Source organism: Globicephala melas, chromosome 20, assembly GCF_963455315.2.
Source record: "Globicephala melas chromosome 20, mGloMel1.2, whole genome shotgun sequence".
NCBI lineage: Eukaryota > Metazoa > Chordata > Mammalia > Artiodactyla > Delphinidae > Globicephala > Globicephala melas.
This window is the reverse complement of record NC_083333.1, coordinates 25,741,642-25,758,384: the sequence shown is the minus strand read 5'-3', so window position 1 is coordinate 25,758,384 and position 16,743 is coordinate 25,741,642. Positions and strand designations below refer to the sequence as shown.

The 16,743-nt window shown below is 53.5% G+C and overlaps 1 long non-coding RNA gene across 5 annotated transcripts in view; it reads left to right on the top strand.

Moving 5' to 3' along the window:
- LOC115842781 (uncharacterized) overlaps positions 1-16,743 on the top strand; it is a 159,760-nt gene that overhangs the window by 132,711 nt on the left and 10,306 nt on the right. The window lies entirely within an intron of this gene.

The window sequence follows — 16,743 nt, the reverse complement described above, 5'->3', positions numbered from 1 at the left end:
CGCCTTAGAAACGTGTCCGTGCTCTGTTGGAAACGCTTGGAGAAAGGAAAGGACAGAGGGCAGAGTGGAGTCTCCTGCTGCACGTTTCCCCCACGCTTGAGTTACTTCCAAATGGCTGCACCAAGCTCCTGGTACCGGCTCTCCTGGGGACACTTTCCTACCCATCGCCTTGCACTCTTTCACTTCCCAACCAAATGGCCCAGGGAGATGGAACGAGATGGTGGCCCCATGGCTGGGCCCACGGAGCAGTAGTCGTAAACAGCAATATTAAAATATGAGCGACTTGCATTGATTTAGCAGACTTCCTTTCAATCAACCATCATGTTCACTGCCCTTGAGCCCCAGAGGCTCCTGTGTGAGATCATCAGGGAGAGGAACTATTTTTAGAGATGAAAAATCTGACTCCCCAGGCGGGAGGACGGGCTCTTTCCTCCATCCATCCATCGTGTGTGTGTGTGGGGGGTGGGGGGTGGGTAGGGGAGAGGTGCGGCAGCTAAAATGGTGATTCCTGCCGTCATCATAATTGAGAGGGAAAAGCTGGGGCTCTGGGAAGACGAAGCACGTCGCAGTTCTGAGCGGCCGTGGGGATGACCTCACCCAGGGGACGAGAGCCATCCAGAGGACGCGCCGACGGAACTTTCCCTCGGGGTCCAAATGTGAGTCACCGTGGCTCTGGTCCCTGCAGCGGGCTCCGTCCCCAGGCCTCCCACTTCACCCTGGGACATCGTGGTCACTGGTCAGGCCTCATGATTCACTCGGTCCCTCAAGCCAGCAGCCGGGGGTGGAGTCTCTCTCCTGGCATCTGTCCCCTCAGTGCTATCAACGCAGATGCTATGTGCGGGACGTGTGTAGCAGGGAAAGCACCTCACACCCTGCAGGGGTCAGGCCAAAGCCACTGCCGCAGCCAGTGGATTTCAAAATGCAGTTTGGAAAGTACGGGGTGCTCCATGGAGCGAAGACAGCCACAGCCTGACCTCTCCGAGCCCCCAGGGATGAGTCATGCCGTGATACCTGAGAGGTGGGGGGATAAACAAAGCTCACCAACAAGGAGCTCCACGTTGGCGCCCCATCTAGACAAGCGAGTTCACCCAAAAGGCCAGCGGCTGGCAGGGTGTCAGGTTTCTCGCCACACCCAGGGCTCAGCCTCTGCTGTCATTTCTCCTCCTTGGTTTTCATCTTCTAAGGATAGAAATAGTGTCATCTTTTCTCAGTCTGTCAGTCTCACACCTGCCGGCAGCTCCTGGCCGGGAGATGCCCAGTTGCTATCCAATTTGATGTCATCTCTGTTTACTGTCTGTTTTAGAAACCAGGTAGCGAGAGGGACTTTTTGAGGATGAAAATAAAGTAAATCCCCAAACTATTTCAGTGAGGGTTTTTTGTTTTTGTTTTTTTTATCTCTTGTGCTTTATTTTCATATTTTCCTTTTCTCTCTCTAACTTTGTCTTTTTAATTACAAACAAACATTATTTTGTAGGAGAAACCATACGTGAGTGGGGAAGGAAGGATTACCCAGAGAGGTATATGAGTTTGTTTTCCCAGATGAGATTTATCAGATGTCTATCTGGGTGATTTCCTCCTGAGAGATTTCCTCCAGACCCACCATAGGAGCCTGATGCCAGCATCTTGGCCTTGGTGGCCAGTCCTGCCTCTCACCTGACGCAAGAAGGAGGGAAGCATGTTAATAGCAATGGGACTCAGTTTACCTACCTTCAACCCCTGTTATTCCCAAGATGGAAGCTGACTTATTGCCTCACAGTTGTGTCCTTTGGTTCATCAGTTCTGGAATTTTCCACTTCTAGTCCGTTCCCAAACAGAGGGTTGGGAAGGTAGGAGAGCGCCATTAAAGGTCAAAGGTGACACAGACCTCACCCAGCCTCAGGCCTGGGTGGACACCTGTCAGGCTCTCTCTCCAGACTCCTGGTGGGTCAGGGCTCACCGTCACAGTTGAGGGAGTGGGCTGAAGAGCAGGAAGGGTGGAGGCTGGGTCCCAGGGATGCCGTTTGGCCTAAACCAATGAGGGTCAGCTCCACGGGACTCAGCTGACCTGGAAAACAGGTGGTCGAAGGTACGGGCATGAACGTCCCTTGGCCAAGGTGTGAGAGCTTGTGTGAGGCTCCGGTGACTCACTCTGCTTAGCAAACGATAAACGAGAAGTGACTCACTTTCAACCCTGAACGAGAACTCCTAAGGCCAGGCCGCCAGCACCTGTCTGGGACACGGTTAGTTATTAACGCTGCCGGTAAGAGTGTCGTGGGAACCAGACGCTGGCCTGGATTTGCTGGAGGCGGCCTGACTGCTCCCAGCTCCCACACTGTCCACTCACCTTCTTAGGGCTCCTTCCAGCCTGACCCCGAGTGCAGAGGAGGCCACGGACCTCTTAGTTGTAGAGCATCTCGCAAGGTGCCCCTCGGGGTGCAAATTCCACAAAGGACGAGGTTTGGTGAGGGGAAAACACGGCCGACAGATCAGCCCGAACACGGGCATTCCAGGGGTGGACTGCGGATGCACTCCCTGCCCTGCGGGTGCTGCCCCCAGAGTTCTGCGCTCTGGGGCTCCGTCAGACCTGCAGTGCATGGCTTCGGGTGGTGTGGGCGACATTGTCCAGGGGCCCCGCCGAAGAGGAACTCTGCCGCCTCCCGTGGAGGCCCCGGACCCGGGATCATCAGCTCAGGCCCTGCTGAGCTGTGACCCCAGAAGACGGTAGCGTCCTTGCTCCCTTCTGCCCTGCGGGCAGCCCACCGCGTCCTGCGGCTGCTTGGGGCAGCTCAGGGAAGCAGAGGGCCCGGCTCTGAGCACAGCTACAGGGCAGGCTGGGAAAGCCGTACCTTGTGGGTTGAGCACGGACGGCACTCACAGCAGCTCCGCCCTCTCCTCTTTCTTTTCCCTGCCTGGAAAAGGACACAGTGGGGGGACTTCCCTGGCAGTCCAGTGGTTAAGACTTCACCTTCCAATGCAAGGGGTGCAGGTTCGATCCCTGGTCGGGGAACTAAGATCCCACGTGCCTCACAGTCAAAAAAAAAAAAAAAAAAAATAGCCAAAGCGTAAAACAGAAGTAATATTGTAACAGACTCAATAACGACTTTAAAAATGGTCCACATCGAAAAAATCTTTAAAAATAAAAAACGTACACAGGGGGCAGCTTCTCCTCCCAGATCCCCCAGAGCATCCTTCACTGCTCTTGGGGCGGCCCAGCCTGGGCACAAGCCATGCCCTCCTCCCTCCCTCCCCCAAGTCCATGCCCTTCCACTTCCAGGCGTCAAACAGGAGGACAGATTGAATGGGAAGAGGCGGGAATTTTGATGAGTCAGGCTCCCAGGGTCCAAACAGGAAGCCCATTGCCCAGAGGGAAGGGCCGTCCCCAATATTTGTTGCCACATGTAAAGCCCTAAAGTCCTGGGGGCCAGTACAGAGAGGGTGGGGTCACCATTTGCCCCCTGGGCTATGGAAGGAGCCCTGGGCTAGCCACTGGGGCACGTGCTCCCTGGCTGACCCTGAGGAAGTCATCGAGTTACTGCAGCAGAGTTTCCCCATCTGTGAAGTGGGAATCATAACAACGCCTGTCCTGCTTGCTTGACAGGGTCTGTGTGAGGCCAGGTGAGATCACTGAGCACGTGACCAGGGCTCCGGGAGCGGTAAAGGCCACCCAGGTTGGGGTTGAGACACCGGGTGCTTATGGTGATTAGCAGTAAAGCAGGGCCCGAGGCTTGTGCCCTCCTGGGAAGGTGGCTTCGCCCACCTGTGGCTTAAGAGCTGCTTGGGCCTCACACAGCTGGTAAGTCACCGCCTGGTGCGTGTGCTGTGTCTGGGCTCCAGCCTGAACAGACAGCCTGCCCTTGGCCGCTGCAGGGCCCACGCCGTTCTACCTTCTCTCCTTTTCTCAGTGGACGGGGCAGGAGCAAAAAGAGATCCTAGGGTCTTGCCTCTTAGGTTTTCCCGAGAGACCTTCCGACTGCCCGTGTAGGAACTCTGGTGGCGCCGAGTCCACGTAGTCACTGGGGTGGTGATTTTGGTGTCTCCTGCCGTATGATCTGTCCTGATTTGTCACCTTCTAGCCATCAAAGACGAGAGAGGCGCATAGGAGTGTCCGATCGTATGCTGTGTACCAAGGAGGTGTTGACCAATAGTTGTTGAATACACAGATCATCTAATTATTAGTTTATGTTGCTTCGTAGTGTTCCACGCATTCACTGAGAAGAGGACTGTTGAGATTGAAGGGTCTTTCCTGATGGGGCAATAACCATCTATTTAATGTCTTTTCTGTGCCCAGCACTGTGCTGAATGGATTGGGTACAATCCTTGTTCTCATAAAACCCAACTCTTTTGACTACCTAATCCCATTCCCCATTCACATCCAGGACCTCCTGTACGTCTTTCCAGAGAGGTGTTTCCTGCGTGGATGCTTCAACAACCGAGAATTCCATCTCTCCTAAGGCCACCCACTCTCAACATTGGCAACTCCAGTTGTTGGGAAGTTCATTCATTGAGGGAGGCCCCCTCTGCTTCTGCATACTTCCAAGAGGGATTAAATTCTGGGACCTGGAAGAATCAAAGGAGACTGAGGTTACTGAGACTTGAAGAAGTGGAGAGAGAAAGGAGCCGCAGACCCACCTGTAGGGGGTTAAATAGTATCCCCCAGAATTCATGTCCACCTAGAACCTCACAGTGGGGCTTTATTTGGAAATAGGGTCTTTACAGATGTAGTTAGTTAAGGATCCAATGGCAAGTCCTTAGGAGAGAAGAGAAGGGGAGACAGACACAGAGAAGAAGGCAACATGAACTCGGAGGCAGAGTGGAGTGATGCGTCCACAAGCCAAGGCTTGCTGGGAGCCACCAGGAGCTGGGAGAGAGGGCTCTCCCTCAAGGCCTCCAGAAAGGCACCAACCATGCCGACACCTTGACTTTGGACTTCTGACCTCCAGAACTGTGAGAAGATAGGTGTCTGTTGTTTTAAGCCACCTGTTTGTGGTGATCCGTTACAGCAGCCTTGGGAAACTAATACGTCGTCCAACTGCGAAGAGCAGCGTCAGAGTACGGAAGCAGAGATAAACATGCTTCTTGGGGGCCTGGAGGAAGCAGACTCGGGTGAGGGGCCGAGGGGAATGGGCTACACGTCAGGTGGCTCATCTGTTAGGGAGGAGGGTGTGCAGGCCAGAGGGGCCCCTGGGTGGAGGACCTTGACTCCAGGCTGTGGTGTATATAGAGGAGAACCCGTTTGCCAGGAAACCTGACGGTCTTCAGGGCCCAGAAAGGTACCCACCCTGGATTCTCTGACTCTGACCTCTCTCTGCTAAACTGTCCCCAGTTCCTCCTTCTTTATTCATGGAAAGGGATCAAGCCAAACTTAACCCTTATACCACCCTGCAAATAAATATGTGACTTTTACAATGACAGAAGTAATTATAAGATGCTTACCGTTAGAAACATTTACAAAAGTCAAGGAAAATATTTAGGATCCATATTCAGTTATCTGTTACTCCGTTATTATGAAATAGTACTTCTGTATTTTTATGGGTAGTATTTTCATCGTAGCATCATGACATGGTAATTTTTGAACATTTTCAATGCTTTTTCTGTTTTTTTCCTTTGCTGTGAAGTAAGGCCCTGATGGCCATGCTGGTAGCAAGGACTGTATTCATATCTGTACCAGCTTCCTGTGGGTGCTGTAACAAATTACCACCAACTTGGTGGTTTTAAAAAAACACACGTTTATGATGAATTGGGCGATTGGGTTTGACATGTATACACTGACTGATGTGTATAAAATTGATGACTAATAAGAACCTGCTGTATAAAAAAAATAAATAAAATAAAATTGAAAAAAACACACACATTTATTGTCTTACAGTTCTGGAGGCCAGAAGTCTAAAATGAGTCTCCTGGGGCTAAAATCAAGTTGTTGGCAGGGCTGCTTCCTTCCGGGGGCCCCCCGGGGGGAGAACTGTCCCGGGGGCCTCTCCCGGGTTCTGGAGGCTGTCGGCATACCTTGACTTGTAGCCACATCACTCCCATCTTTACCTTTGTGGTCCTATCGTGTCCTCCTCTCTGGAGTCAAATCCTCCTCTGCTTCCCTCTTACAAGGACACCTGTGATTGCATTTAGGGCTCATCTGGATAATCCAGAATCATCTCCCCCGTTTAAGATCCTTAATCTCATTTGCCAGGTCCCTTTTGCCACATGAGGCAACATTTATAGGTTCCAGAGATTAGAATATGTCTCTCTTGGGGGAGGGGTGTGTTAAGGCGTGCCATTATTGAGCCTGTTACCATGTCCATGACTATTTTCTTACAATAAATTCCTGTAAGTGGAAATAAAGGGTGAAAGGGCAAAGCTAACCTTGCGTGAAATGTTTGGAGAAAGTCTGCAGAGTTAAATAGATTGAACCGGTGTCTTTTTTTTTTTTTTTTAACATCTTTATTGGAGTATAATTGCTTTACAATGGTGTGTTAGTTTCTGCTTTATAACAAAGTGATTCAACTATACATATACATATATCCTCCTATCTCCTCCGTCTTGCGTCTCCCTCCCACCCTCCCTATCTGGTGTCTTTTTGCTACGGTCCCTTTAAGAGCCCTTCTTAGCTCTCCTTAGAGTCAGATCTGATGGGGAAGCGGGGGCAGGGGGGCGGGCTGTAGATTGAAATCCCCGTTAGAGGAATCATTTAAAGTTAGCCTCTAGGAAGCTCAGGGCTAATGAGATAATTCCCATTAGGAGAGGAAGGAAGTGAAGGTGGCTTGACATCCCTTCTGTCTCTAATTTATATGATTCACTGAGACCTCCCCCTCTTCCCCCCAGGGGCCCCCCTCCTTCGGCTGGTTCCACTGTCCACCCTCGTCCTGCCAGCCAGGGCTCTGGTTTCCAGCAAGTCCCAGCACGCCGAGAAACCTGGGAAGGTTGCCTTCTGCCCAGACGCGGCATTCGGGCTCTTTTCCTGGCAGCTGTGCCGGGGGATCTGTTCTTTGCCTCTTTCTCTTTTCCCAGAGCCTCGCCCAGCTCCCCTCCACCTCCGCCCCTGCCCAACCAACCGGGATGGGGGCTGGTGTCTGTGGGCCCAAAGAAAAGAGAAAAGCTTTCAACAGAACACAGGCAGGCTCCAGGGGACCTTAGAGGCTAGGCTGCCAAGATCTCGTTTGCCCGCCCCCCCCCCCCCATCCCTCTGTACTTTCAGAGGGGAGAGAGAGAGAGAGAGAGAAAAGAAGGGAGGGAGAGAACAAGAGAAAGATTCTCTTCCTGTTTTGCTCAGCTGCCTACACTTTGGGTCAAAGCTCTCTCTGCAAACATGAAAATCCAGTTTGGGTCTTTCATTAGAAAAGTGTGAAGTAGTAGCCTAAGGTTCAGGGTTTTTCGAGTTCACATCAAACCCTGGAAACACATCTGGGGGTTGCAGAGAGGGACACCCAGTCTCATTGCGGGCATGTTGCCATCAGACTTGCCTCTGTCCTTCACTGGACCTGGTGGGGACAATGCTAGCCACACCCCACGCCCCCGGGTCCAGGAAGGGTCCCTGGCACGTCAAGGGAGGTGGGGCTCTTTCTTGCCCCTGGTTTCAGTCTTTTCTTCCTCTCATCCTCCCCAAGGGAGGCCATATGGTGGAGTGTTCTGAGTCAGGGCCGAGGGCCAGGGCCGTGCTGGCCCCGGGGACAGCCCCGCGGCCCTGATGTGCCGTGTGGGTGGCCTGTCCTGTGAACTTGCTGCCTGACCTCCCAGCGCCTCTGAGAGCCCAGCTGCAGCGTTGGGGAACAGCCTGGCCCCGCCGTGACTGCAGGGCGCTGAGACCCAGCTTCCCTGTCACCTTGACACGTGCACCACACACCGTCCGGGCCGGGGCCGGGGCCGGGGCAGACAAGACAGAGCCCCGTAGGCATCCTTCCCTGTTGGGTTGGCTTTTCAGGCTGTGGCGTCTCTAATGAGAGTGAGACAGAGACAGACAAACCAGGGGTTTAAGGACGACAGGACACACGTTAAAAGCAGGAGAGAAGCCAGGGAAAGACGTACGAGTTGAAGGCAGAGGGGGTCTGTGTATCTCGCCATTACATGATGGCAGAGGTGGAGTTCCCAGTGGCCTCAGCTAGGCTGGAGACAAGGGCGCGATCCTGTTCCGTCAGTGGCCTTGTGCACGGCCTTTGTCACCTGCTCATGACTCGTGGCTGCCTCCCCAGCTCCCTGCACCTGGAGTTCCCAGACTTTTTAGGGGCCGTCGAGGGAGCATGGAAAGAGGTAAGGGTTAATCTCAATGCTAGAAACAACATTACGGGTCAAATAAGGAGGAAAAAAAGGAGTGATGGGAGATGGAGCTGGAGTTTTGTACGCCCCTTAGGTCTGGGCTACACCGGGAATATAACCAAGTCACTTACTTCCTCCTTCCTTGGAAACGTACTACCTGGATTCTTTAATAGAGACAGTGCTACAGGGAAATACGGTAACAGTGACAAACACTACTCACTGTGAGCCTCTATCCTCCTAACAACCCTGCGATGGAGGAGGTATGACCATTATTCCTGCTTACAGATGGATTAAAGAGAATGGAAGTCCCTTGCCCGGGACCCAGGATTTGAGCCTTGATCTGACTCTGTGTCATTGAGCTAAGGTGTCTGCAGTGAGATGTGCTCCCTGAAGCTTCTCCCATTGGTAGAATTGAGTGTCCATGCCACTGAGTTGCTAGTGATTCACTTGTTTGTTCGTTCGTTCATTCATTCATTCGTTCGTTCATGTGCCTCTTCAGGTCCACACAGTAAGCCAGGTACTCTGAATGCAAAGGAGAAAAACCTGGCCTCACCCCTCCAGCTGCCAGACCACCTGTGTGGGCCTCCGGAACGTTCAGGAGGCATTCAAGCACCTGCCAGCACCTGCCTGCCTTCAGTGCACGTGCTCTTTCCCTCCAGGCCGATGCGCAGTCCGTCTTGGCGTCCAGATCCAGGCAGCTCAGAGGTCCTTCTGTGTCCTCACTGCGGGTGGGTTGCAGGCCTTGAACATTAGGGTAGGCAGTGGAGTCCAACAAGGGACGTCAAGGACCAGGTGTGAGGGCTGTCAGTTTCTCCCTCTTGAGGGAAGAGTGTAGTAAACGCCCTGCTCTCTGGGACCCCCTCCCTGGCGTGACTCACAGAGGGGAGAGGAGCTCCTGCATGGTCCCCAGGTAGGTGTCTCCCCGTCCCCAGATACCCATGGTTGCAGCAGGGCTGGGACACTCCCGGGCCCGGTCCCTCATTTGCTGTTGTTAAATGGGCCATCGGAAGAGAGAGAGGAGAAGGGCCTTGTGATTGGCCGTTGGGCGGCCCCAGAGGGACATATTGCATGATAAGGAGAGGACAGAGGGAGGCTGGGACTGGGGTCCCTATTATCTTAAAGTCCATCTTCGGGAACAGTCCCCTGCGGATAAACAAGGGGTCTGGGCCGGCTGGTTCGGAAGCGTCTTTGATCCACCTAGAAGTTAATGCTTTTCAGTGGAGAACCACAGAGCAGCCCCACCCAGGGCCATAGAGATAACAGGCCGGTGCAATCACCCACCACCGGCCTCTTGATAATGCCGGGTTTTATTGAGGTCTGGTTTTCGCCCAATGGGAACATATCCGGCGAGCATCAAAGGGAGCCCGCGTCACCTTGTGCAAAGAATCCCGGGCCCTCAGGTGTGTGCGTGTTGGGAAGGGTGTGTGCGTGGCTGTGTGTGCACAAGGGTGCCCGTTGGCAATTTCCTTTTCTAGAGATCAGAGGCCACCAGCCCCACAGGGGCCTTGACAAGTCACAAACTCCACTCCCTTGTTCTGGCTGGTCCAGCTCCTAAGATGTACCTGCAGGTGAGGGGTTAACATCTTACGTGGAAGAGCTGCTCCGTGTTGTTTTGTCCTTGACTGTATGCTACAAAGGCAGTTGGTATAAGGATGTTAAGGGAGGGGACTTCCCTGGAGGTCCAGTGGTTAAGACTCCACCCTTCCAGTGCAGGGGGCGCAGGTTCGATCCCTGGTCAGGGAACTAAGATCCCACATGCTGCATGGTGTAGCCAAAAAAAAAAAAAAAAGAATTTTAAGGGAGAAATGAGGTAGATGCTCAGAAAGAACGAAGCTTATCTCTTGGGAATCGCAGACTTGCTCCTTTGTTGATCTTGAAGGGTTTTGCACTATGTGGGTCAGACCTCAGTGTTGTAGATCTCACCTATAAGAGTGAAAGAAACAGGGCGGGCATGGGGGATGGTGGAGGAATAAATGGGGTGTGTAAGGTCCCGTGTTTGCGGGGATAGAGTGATGGAGACAGTGGTTGAGTGCGGTCCGGGGCGGGGGGGAGGGGCATCCTCTCCACCTGCCCCCAGGCGTTGCCTCTTGGCCGCCTCAGATTTCATCTGGGCAGTCAGGCTGCTGGGCATCGCGCATGGGCCCCTGGAGACAGGAGCAGAGAAACACCACCGCTACAACAGAACATCTGGAAGCTTTTTAAAGTTTATTTTTCAATGCATTTGCAAGAGTCAGGACATTTGCACACAAGGTTTACAGGCTGGAGGGAGCCCAGGGGTTGTAGTTAAGAGTGAGATGCGGGCTTCCCTGGTGGCGCAGTGGTTGAGAGTCCGCCCGCCAATGCAGGGGACGCGGGTTCGTGCCCCGGTCCGGGAGGATCCCACATGGCCGCGGAGCGGCTGGGCCCGTGAGCCATGGCCGCTGAACCTGCGCGTCCGGAGCCTGTGCTCCGTAACGGGAGAGGCCACAACAACGAGAGGCCCGCATACCCCCGCCCCCCTCCAAAAAAAGAGTGAGATGCATTCTGTTTTGGGTTTTTTTTATAAATTTATTTTTGGCTGCATTGGGTCTTCGTTGCTGCGCACGGGCTTTCTCTAGTTGCGGCGAGCGGGGGGCTACTCTTCGTTGCGGTGCGCGGGCTTCTTGTTGTGGTGGCTTCTCTGGCTGTGGAGCACGGGCTTCAGTAATTGTGACACGTGGGCTCAGTAGTTGTGGCTCGCGGGCTCTAGAGCGCAGGCTTGGTAGTTGTGGCGTAGCACGTGCTTAGTTGCTCCGTGGCATGTGGGATCTTCCCAGACCAGGGCTTGAACCCGTGTCCCCTGCATTGGCAGGCGGATTCTCAACCACTGCGCCACCAGGGAAGCCCAAGAGTGAGATGCATTCTGACTCTGTGAGGAAGGGCGGTATGTAGGAAGGGAAGATGGGAGACTTGGAAATGGTCAGTGGGAGCCGTAAAGTCCTATGTATTCTTTGCACAGGAACCTGTTAAAAGTCTCTGGGAGCCGAAGAGGCACCTGGGCTCCTTGCCTGTGTGATAGCACTGGTACAGGGCAGCAGGATTTCTTCTACCTTATTCCAATCAGGTGCATTCAGTGGACTGGCAGAAGCCCCAGGAACGGAAGGGCACACACTGGGTGGCTCCATCCCACTGAGCCTTCTCCTCTTAGAGACCCACGGGGAGTTAGCGCCTCCTGTAGGAGTTCCAGACTCACACCTGTTGCTCATCTTTCCATCCAGGCGGCCCAGTGGGGCTGACGTAGGCAGGGACCAGAGAGGCTAGTTCATCCTGGTGCTGTGAGCATCCTCTTGCCCCTCCTCTCTCTCTTTCCTTATCACCTCCTTCCCATCCTCCTCTTTTTTTTTTTTTTTTTTTGCAGTACGCGGGCCTCTCACTGCTGTGGCCTCTCCCGTTGCGGAGCACAGGCTCCGGACACGCAGGCTCAGCGGCCACGGCTCACGGGCCCAGCCGCTCCACGGCATGTGGGATCCTCCCGGACCGGGGCACGAACCCGCGTTCCCTCCATCGGCAGGCGGACTCCCAACCACTGCGCCACCAGGGAAGCCCCTCCTCTTTTTTCTCTTCCTCTTTCTCCTTTCCTCCACCCCCTCCCCATGCCTCCCCCAGTGACATCCTGGACTTCACGGTTTGGGCCAAAGGAAACAAGGAAACGCTTGACTGAGCATTTCGGCCGGGCAGGCTGGGGCTGAAATAACGAAGGAAAAAGTCCCGGCAGGAGAGGGAATTCACACATGACTGCCTCCTTCTCTTCACGGAGTCAGCGCGTCAACCTGTCAACCTGTTCAGCTCTCCCTCTTGCTTGGTGGCTGGTTTCTCATTTAATTCTCTCCTCCCTTTCCACTCCGACCTACTTAGCGACCCCCAGCCAAGCTTATCTTCAGGGCTACATTCAATACATGTGGAGCTTCTCCTCGCTCAGAGCGTATCCCTGTGGGAGGATTCTGGTTTCAGTGCCTGGGGAGCTTACCAGTCGGATGGAGAACGCGGGCTCTTCGTTTCTAAGCAGGCCCCATGGCTGTATCGCCGTCTTTATTGAGACAGTTGTTCTTGTTGCGTGAGCTCATGTTTATAGTGCCTGGTGGGAGCTGGCTCACTGTGTGCTGGGTTCATTGAGGGAGGAAACTGAGGCTTTGTGTTGTTACTCCTGGGAGACACTGAAAGGTGTCCACCCTGTTCTGATGGGAAACGAGGTGACACAGCCCCCGGGACTTCCACGCCATCCAGTCGCCCCGTCTGGCAGCTGGGATGTTCGTTCCCAAGTCTACCCGGGTCGCCCTCATTACAGTTCCTGCCTAGGAGTATCTTGTGTCCTGGCCATCGTCAGGGTTCAGGTGTGTGGCCACCTTCTCCAGCTGGGAGCAGGCTCTCCTCTGGGCCCGCTGGCCCTTTGCCATGTGCAACAGTTCTCAGCACTGGCCTCATGTCGGCATCACCCGGACAGCTTCAGCTGCCTCGTCCTGTCCTAGTGGGTTCCGACCTCACCAGGCTGGGGTGAGAATTTTGGCCAGGGAATTTTGAAGAACTTCCCAGGTGATTCTCATGTGCAGCCAAAGTCCAGAATGAACCGCTACTCAGAGGCGGTGACGGGGGGCGATGTTGTTGCCCGCTCTGCCCCCGACCCCAGATGTAGGCCGGTGTCTGAGACATTTTGAACCCTGAGAGGGGCTTCTCCCGGCTTCTAGTGGGTAGAGGTCAGGGGTGCTGCCGAGCAGCTTACAATGCATAGGGCAGCATCCCCGCCCCCGCCCCTGACCAAGAATGATCCTGCCCAAAAGTCACTAGTGCCAGAATTTGAGAAACCTTGCTCTAGAATGGTGGTTTCACACTTGGGTGTGCACCAGAATGACCCAACGGGCTTGTGAAGACACAGAATGCTGGGTTCCACCCCCAGAGGTTTTGAGTCAGTAAGTCTAGGGTGGGTCCTGGGAATTTGCATTTCTAAGTTCCCAGGTGCTTCTGAAGCTGTTGTCAAGGGCTGCACGTTGAGGACCACTACTCCAGAATGACTCTGAATCCTGTTTCCCTAGATCTGTGGTATATTGGATCCATTATGGTTAGTAGACAACTCTAAAATAACAGTGACTCAATAACTGAGGCAGAAGAGTGTTCTCTCTCACGTAACAGAAACCCAAAAAAAGGCCATCCACAGCTAGCATGGCAGTTCTGGAGTTATCAGGGATCTAGGCGTCCACCTTCTGGTTAGCTTATCTTAGTGCATGACTCCCATTTTCATTGGAGCTCCTCAAAGTCCAAGATGGTTGCTGGGGTACCAGCCATTATGTCCTCATTGGAAGCAGAAGGGAGTAAAGGCAGATAGGGAAAAATGGGGCTCCTTCAAGCACCTTTTGAACAGCCTCCCCAGAAGTTCCACAACACTTTCCACTTCCATTTCTTTGACCAGATCTTAGTCCCATGGCCCTAGCTAGCGGCCAAGGGAGGCTGAGGAACGTAGTCTCTTTACTCTGGGCCACAACGTGGCAGCCAAAAATCAGAGTTACGTTGCTTAGTAGCAAAGGGAGAATAGGTACTGGGATGGGCACTTAACAGCGTCTGCCCACATCTGCACGTCTAATCCTTCCTTACAGGTATCATTTATTTGGCATCTGCCACGTGCCATGTGCTTTTCATGCAGTATCTCATTTACTCCTCAAAGCTCTGCAGGGCGGATGATAATATCATCTCTGTTTTTGCAGATGACAAAACTGAGGCTTTCAGAGATGAAGCTATTGGCCCCAGTGACGGTCACCAGTGGTCTCATCTGAGAGCCCACGTCAAAGCTTGGGCTGCTTCTTGCCTCAGTTACTTTCAGAGACTTGACTTTTTCCTTCTCAGCCTGTAGAGTGGCTGTTCGACCTCTCCAAGCCAAATTCCCCAGTGTCATCGGTATTTACACTGTGATACCCTCTTCTCTAGGTCTGTGGGGAAACAGACAAGATATGCCCTGATTGACAAGATTAGTTTCCTCTGTGCCACCGCAAAATTATCACAGACTTAGCGGCTTTAAACGAGACTCATTTATTCTCTTACAGTCTCTTACGTTAGTCAGTTTCCCAGGGCTGAAGCCAAGGTGTCTGCAGGGCTGTTCCCTTCTGGAAGCTCTAGGGAAGAGTTTCTTTCCTTCTAGCTTCTGGGGGGCCACCTGCTTCCCTTGCCTCATGCTTGCTTCCTTGAATCGCTCGCTCCAGCCTCTTGCTTTTGTTAGCACATCTCCTGCACCTTCTCCTGTGTCACATCTCCCTCCGCCTCCCTGTTATAAAGAGACCTGTGATTACATTTGCCCCAGCTCCCCCGATAATCCAGGATAATCCCTGCATCTCAAGGTCCTTAACTTTTGCTGTAGAAGGTTAGCATTCACAGGGTGCTGGATTCATTAGGATTGAGTATCTTTGGGGCTAATATTCAGCCCATCACAGGGGCCGTCTTGCTGCTGTTCTCCCCTTCCTGGTCCCCAGTTTTTCTCCCATGGGTTGTTCCACGTGTCAACTCTACATGTATTTTTTTTTAACATCTTTATTGGAGTATAATTGCTTCACAGTGGTGTGTATAAAGTTTCTGCTTTATAACACAGTGAATCAGTTATACATATACACAATGTTCCCATATCTCTTCCCTCCTGCATCTCCCTCCCTCCCACCCTCCCTATCCCACCCCTCCAGGCGGTCACAAAGCACCGAGCCGATCTCCCTGTGCTACGCGGCTGCTTCCCACTAGCTATGTACCTTACGTTTGGTACTGTATATATGTCCATTTTTACTTCCGGCCCGAGAGTTTTCAGAGAGGCCAGAGGCGGGGTCTGAAGGGCCAGGTGGTGCTCTGGAGGCTTGTCTAACCAGCTCCTAGTGGCCATAGCAACGGGCATGAAAACATTCGAGTGGGAGAAGTCTGGGGGAAAGGGATCCGGCCCTAGAGGTGGCAGAGTGACTTAACCTGGGGAATGATGCTGGAGGGAGAGGCAAGAACAGCCGCCCTGGCAGTCCCAGGTCCTAACCCCTCCGGGCTGGGTTTCTAAGTAATCTTTCAGATCTCTAGGTGCCTGCTAATCCAAGGTCCCCACTGCCTTTCTCTAAGCTAACAGAGGCGTGTCTTTGGCCAAATACAAAGGCTACACCTAGAAGAGTTTGATGAGAGGAGGGGGGAGTGTCAGGCTCTGCTTAGGCTGGTCCTAACCTCATTTTCCTCCCCTGGGTTGATGCCCTCGTTTCCACCCCTCCCCCAGCCCCCTGGCTGGGTCTGCCGGGCCAGGATGAGTCCGGGAGGGGTTTGGGGCGGGGTCGTGTGTTTTACTTTTTATTTTATTTTGCCCATGCCTCCCGACATTCCCCTCTGTGTTTAATGTCCCACTGCCAAGTGCATGCGGTTGCCGGGCGACCAGAAGGAAGTCCCTGTGTGCTTCACGGGGCTCCAGTTAACTTGCCAGCTGCGTGAGCCTCCCTGGGGAAAGGGCTTCTCCCTGGCTCCCTCTGGGGTAGCTCAGAGGGCTGCTGGCCAGGAGGGGAGAGAAAACTAGAACGTTTAGCAGAACTTGGAGGTTATTGGGGGCGTTTGGGGGTCCGAAGGAAAGAGAGTGTCCGGAGGGCCTGGACAGCACCTGGGCGAGGTGTCTGGTTTCCCTCTTGGCCACCGATCGGAGGGCCGCCTGGAGCACCAGGGTGCCTCTGCTTAGGCTCGTTGGCTGGCTTTTCCGGGTGCTGACTCCCGCACATGCAGGCGCTCTCTCCCTTCACAGTCCTCCTGCAGACGAGCGTCCTCGACCGTCCTCCTCCTGCTCGACCTCCTCCAGGCCCTTACGTGATGTCCTCCCATCTCTAACAATCGGCACCCTTCTCTCTGGTGTCACGGTAGCCGCCCACATCCCCGCCGGGGATTCAGCCAGAGCCCACAGGAAGGAGAGCTGCCTTGAGCCAGGCTGAGCCCTGACCCTCGCCAGTCTCTAGGGACGCAGAGTTGGCCCGACTGTCCCCAGAAACCTTAGTGCATCCCCCTCAGATATTGCTGTCCTCTAGCCTCGTGCTTCACAGTGTTGCCTCCCTACTATGACCTACAGGGGTGGGGTTTGCCCGTCTGGTTTATGTCTGCGTTCAGAGCATCTCATCCAATGTGGTGCTTGTGAACGCATGGATTTGCAAGTTATTCCTCGTAGGTTGATGGTGATTGTTGGAACCGGAGACGTGGAGCCCGGATTATCTGGGTTCGTGAACAGGTCTCAGCAGTTTTCAAATGGGGAAGTCCCCTGAGGGCATTTAATGCTAATAAACACATTTGTCACTCAGAAACAGGTTAGAGGGCGTGGTAGGAAGCCAGGAAAGCATGGCGAGTCCTAGTGCATCCTCATTTGGTTGCAATCAGCATTACAGAAAGAGAACTGTGTCAAGTCGTATCTTCCCATTTCCTTGGAGGGGCCCCATCCACTCTGGATAATCTCCTAATTAGTTGTTAAGGGTCTTGTGAAAGCAGAGAGACGTTCCAGCTGAAGCGCACATTAGGATGAGGGACCGGATGCTTGTC